We start from the raw sequence: 6122 nt of genomic DNA on the forward strand, positions 1-6122 counted from the left end.
ATCGACCTTAAGAATTAGGTATTTGTTTCATTGAACGCATTATTTTTTTCACTTTTGAAGAAATAATGAAGTAAGTAATAATACCCCATGCAATTTCGAGAAAACTCTATAGATTGTACATACATAGGTAGGTAGTGTAGTAAGTAATTATCAATCTCTGGTTGAATCGATATAAAGTTCATTGATTGAAGATTTTGTGAGTAAGTGTAGTAATGTAATTATCAATCTATGGTTGAATCAATATAAAATTCATTCATTGAAGATTTTGTGCAGAGGGACTTGAAGGTGAATATTTTCAGTTTTCGCATTTTTCAATTTTTTTCAACGAGGAAAAATTTTTACTTTTCAGTATTCACAATCTAATTTTCAGTTCGAGGATCAAAATTCTCAGGCTTTTATCCTATAAAAACCTGCAACATGCAACATTGGGAAAGCATGGGAAAAAAATTTCTCAAACAGAGGACCATTTCAGCCAACAATATGAGAAAATTTTGCAGTATTTCACTACCTTTTTGATATTTGTCCTGAAAAAAAAAGCAAGGCAATATTACAATCAATTTGTTGAGCTCTTCTATTCTCAGTTTGTTACTCGAAACCATAACTTTAAAAAAGTAAAAACGTATACAACATTATCATACTCTGCAGTGTAGTAAAACACGATTTCCACGCAACAGGCCCTTCGAAATAAAAGACCCCTGTCGTAACCTCCGTCGTCAAAAACCCACCAATTTTCCCAAACCTCGAAAAATTTCGCACTTTTTTCTACACACACATTCCAAGTCACACGACCGAAAAAGAAAAAACCTCCTAAAACTAAGAGAGAGAAAAAAAACCGTACCTAATACCGATATGAATATGGATCGTTAACGAGTTATATTTTAGTCTGTAATTACCGTTCGAATGGACATAGTCGGCGTAAAAAGTGAGTGACAGAGACACCGACGTCGACGTCGACAGAGACATATTGGCAAGATTGAGGGACAGAGTGAGAGAGAGACGTGAAAAAACAGCTGTTTAGTGTGTGATTTTTTTTTCACGCTTATAACTTTAGCCTATCGCCAGGAGGATGAGCGTATACGAGACATATATTTCACTGTCATCGAGAGAGAATATCGCGTTAATAGATAATTTTTTTTCACTCATTGACAAATCCCTCGAGGTAGACGAATTAACGATATGTCATCTGTATAATATTTCCATATCACTAATGGCCAACTTTTTCCTACAAATGGGGGTCTCGATTAATTGGACGATACGAAACGAGCGTAGATTTTATTCCAATCAAGCGTGTTGAGAGTTGCAGTGTAATAATTTTTGTAAAAAAAAAAATCAACTCTCGAATTATAAGTTGGGTGGATGAATTTTTCACGTGGTTTGGGGCGAAATTTGACGTGATTTTGGATTTCTAATAACGAGTCACGATGGATTTGGATTCCATTTTTATCCCCTTCGTGGAGTCGATTTTTCGGCACATAATACGTATCATAACGAAAGCTAATTAATGTAGCTTTTTCGAGCATTTCCTTCCTTTGAAAAAAATTTGCATAAATTTGCATGTATTTTCAAGCCATTTACTCGCACACTCGAGTAAAAATTCCCATAGACGTAAAAATCGTTCATTTCTGACTCGAGTTTTAATTTGCAATGAAAAATGAGCAAACTAAAACATGATCGGTTTCATACGACGTAATTTAATTATTATCATGGGTTGAGTCTGCTTGGCCAACATTACAAATAAAATAAGTTACGAATTGCTAGCTCTTATCGCAAAAGTACATACAAGATGGTGCACTGATGATTGCATATCGTTTCGTAGGAGAAATAATTCGATAAGAAAGGTACTCTGGTAGGTATAATACGTAGGGTTTTACCATTAAAATGTCGAATAAAAGAATGATTATCGTTGGGCACGATGTGCATGAATTTTCACGACGGTCGACGAGCAATTAATTTCTCGTAAATTCACGTTAACTTTTCAGCAAATACTTGAAAAAATGCCTTTATAGAGCACCATCGAAGATTTTTTCAAGAAAATACAGTTCGTTTTTTTTCTAAATTTCCATCGTTTACAGTGACGACTGACGAGAAAATACACGAGGAATATTTTTTCAAAAATTTGAAAATGAGAAAATCGAAAACTGTGTTTTTTGAAAAAAAAAATCACATACAGCAAAATACTCGAAGAAATATTTATCTAAAACCCATCAAAGAATTTTTTCAGGAAAACACAATTCATTTTTTTTCTAAATTCAATTCTCATCGTTCACCGTCACAAAAAAAATACACGAAGAAAAATTCTCAAACCGGATATTCCGAAAAAAAATTCAAATACTCGGGTACTTAGACCTCAGTCTTGTAAAATTACGACTCTTTGGGCCAAGTCGAAAGCAAAAAATCTCAATTACACACCAAATAAATACCCCCCTTCCCCTCCTCAAAAAATGAAATAAATTCGACTAAAAAAAATTCCAAAGCAGAAAAAAAATTCATCAACATACCTTAATAAAAAATTTCTCGACCAATCCAAAATTCTTCCAAATCACCAATCACGATGAAAAAAAAACAACCAACAATGACAAAAATACAGCGAAAAAATTAACTTTAGCACCGTAATGAAACCGAAACTCGAAAAAAAAATCAAAATCAAAAATCGAGGGAAAAAATATAATGATAATAATTTTCAATTCAAGCGAAATTTCCGACACAAAACAGCTCGCGCGAAAATTTTTTCAAAGTACGAAATATTGTCAATTATTTTACGTAATCGAAATTTATACGAGTGAAAGAAAAATTACTACGGTAAAATCTCGCGTTCGAAGTTGGCTTTTAACCATAACGTAGCACAACCGTATACTGAGAGTATTGGCGAGTAGTTCGCCTGCTCGCAACAATGCATACACACAGAGGGCGCGCTAAAACGTTAACACAAAATGAGACAAAACATTTGCGTCGAATCGGATTACACACCTGTATGAGAGAAAAAAAAACATAATTTTTCCGTAATTCCTTATTGAAATATATCATCGCTATGCGTTCTCTTTTTTTTTCTCCTGCAGCCTCTCCTCTTCGTATGTATGTATGTACTTTACCAGTCAACCTACACGCTTCAAATTGAGACACAAGATATCGGTTTTCGCTGCTGGTGATGTGGCCGCTGCGATGCCACTTCATGGACAAATGTGCATTTTTATTTTATCGTTTAAGTACTCGGATTCGATGTGGGCATAATTTTATGTGGCTTGTGGAGGAGATATTATTATGCCATTTTTTGTGATTGGGTCTGTTTTGATTTCTCACTATTTCAGTCTACGTAAAAGGACGTAAGATTTTGTCAATCTTTCACGAACGCGTAAAAATTTCAAGGCTGAGTATTCAGAGTCATTACCAGCCTACAATTTCAAAGTCGAAGCAAAATTAAGAAAAAAATAATAAAAGCCATCGACAATCTTACAACTAAACAGGTGAACATATTCATTGGCTGAACAATTCACCATTTCGAAGAAAAATACGTAACTCTCAACATGAAAAAAAAGTTCTAGTAGTTGGAGAAAGACCTAACAGCATTCAAATGCTCACAAAAAAGCAAACGACAAAAGTAGGTAGTTTTTCAGAAATAATTGTCAAAAAAAAATTGAATTTTCTGCCAGAATGTGAAGATGAATGGAGGGTATGTAAGCTGGACCCCTTTGCATTTTGTGTAGGAAATGATCTGTTTTCAAGTGAAACGAAGCGACTTAAATCAAATCATACACGAACGGAATAGTTATCTTTTTCGAATCATTCACGAATGAATTGATTAATTTTTGGTGAATCATTCGCGAACAAATCGATTCGTTTATTCATTTTTTTTTTTTGGTGAATCGTTCACGAACAAATTGAATAATTTTGGGTGAATTATTCGCGAACGAATTGAATAATTTCGGGTAAATCATTCGCCAACGAATCGATTCATTTAATCATTTTTTTAGTGAATCATTCACGAACGAATTGAATAATTTTGGGTGAATCATTAGCGAACGAATCAATTTATTTGAATAATTTTTGGCGAATCATTCACAAACGAATTGAATAATTTTTCGTGGATAATTTTTCGTGAATCATTTGCGAACGAATTGAATAATTTTTCGTGAACCATTTGCGAACGAATTGAATTATTTTTGGTGTGTCATTCACGAACGAATTGAATAATTTTTGGTGAATCGTTCGCGAACGAATTGAATCATTTTGGGTGAGTCATTCGCGAACGAATCAATTCATTTGAATAATTTTTGGCGAATCATTCGCAAACGAATTTAATAATTTTTCGTGAACCATTTGCGAACGAATTGAATCATTTCTGATGAGTCATTCACGAACGAATTGAATCATTTTTGATGAATCATTCGCGAACTAATCGATTTATTTATCCATGTTTTGGTGAATCGTTCACGAACGAATTGAATAATTTATGGTGAATCATTCGAGAACGAATTAAATAATTTCGGGTGAATCATTCGCGAACGAATCGATTCATTTGACCATTTATTTTAGTGAATCGTTCACGAACAAATTGAATAATTTTGGGCGAATCATTCGCGAACGAATCAATTTATTTGGATAATTCTTGGCCAATCATTCACAAACAAATTGAATCATTTTTCGTGAATCATTTGCGAACGGATTGAATAATTTTTCGTGAACCATTTGCGAACGAATTGAATCATTTTGGGTGAGTCATTCACGAACTAATTGAATAATTTTTGGTGAATCGTTCGCGAACGAATTGAATCATTTTGGGTGAATCATTCGCGAACGAATCAATTCATTTGAATAATTTTTGGCAAATCATTCGCAAACAAATTGAATAATTTTTCGTGAACCATTTGCGAACGAATTGAATCACTTTTGAATTTTTTGATGAGTCATTCACGAACGAATTGAATAATTTTTGATGAGTCATTCACGAACAAATTGAATAATTTTTGGTGAATCGTTCGCGAACGAATTGAATCACTTTGGGTGAGTCATTCGCGAACGAATCAATTCATTTGAATAATTTTTGGCGAATCATTCGCAAACGAATTGAATAATTTATCGTGAATCATTTGCGAACGAATTGAATAATTTTTCGTGAACCATTTGCGAACGAATTGAATAATTTTTGATGAGTCATTCACGAACAAATTGAATAATTTTTGGTGTATCATTCGCGAACGAATCGATTCATATAATCATTTTCTTATTGAATCGTTCACGAACGAATTGAATAATTTCAGATGAATTATTCGCGAACGAATCGATTCATTTATTTATTTTCTTAGTGAATCGTTCACGAACGAATTGAATAATTTTGGGTGAATCATTAGCGAACGAATCAATGTATTTGAATAATTTTTGGCGAATCATTCACAAACGAATTCAATAATTTTTGGTGAATCGTTCGCGAACGAATTTAATCATTTTGGGTGAATCATTCGCGAACGAATCAATTCATTTGAATATTTTTGGCGAATGGCGAATCTTTCGCAAACGAATTGAATAATGTTTCGTTAATCATTTGCGAACAAATTGAATAATTTTTGGTGAATCATTCGCGAACGAATCGATTCATATAATCATTTTCTCATTGAATCGTTCACGAACAAATTGAATAATTTCAGATGAATCATTCGCGGACGAATTGAATAATCTCGGGTGAATCATTCGCGAACGAATTGAATAATCTCGGGTGAATCATTCGCGAACGAATCGATTCGGTAAATCGTTTACGAACGAATTGAATACTCTTAGTTAATTGTTCGCGAATGAATCGATTCATAAATTAATAAACTTTAAATCATCAATTCGTTGGCGAACGATTCGCTAAAAATGAATCAATTTGTACAGGAATGATTTTTTCAAAAAATTAATCAATTCGTTCATGAATGATTCCCTTGAACGAATTGCTCGCAAACAATTCACTAAAAAATGAATCAATTTATACGTAAACAATTCTTTTGAAAACAGATTAACTTGTTAATAAACGATTCGTTCAAAACAATCCTGATGACATCAAGTTGACACTTGACAGTCACTCCATCGTTTAGAACATATTGCGCAATACATTTTTTTGTTATTTTCACGTGTTTCATTTTTTGCAAGAA

The sequence above is a fragment of the Planococcus citri genome, chromosome 3 (genome assembly GCF_950023065.1).
Source record: "Planococcus citri chromosome 3, ihPlaCitr1.1, whole genome shotgun sequence".
Taxonomy (NCBI): Eukaryota; Metazoa; Arthropoda; class Insecta; order Hemiptera; family Pseudococcidae; genus Planococcus; species Planococcus citri.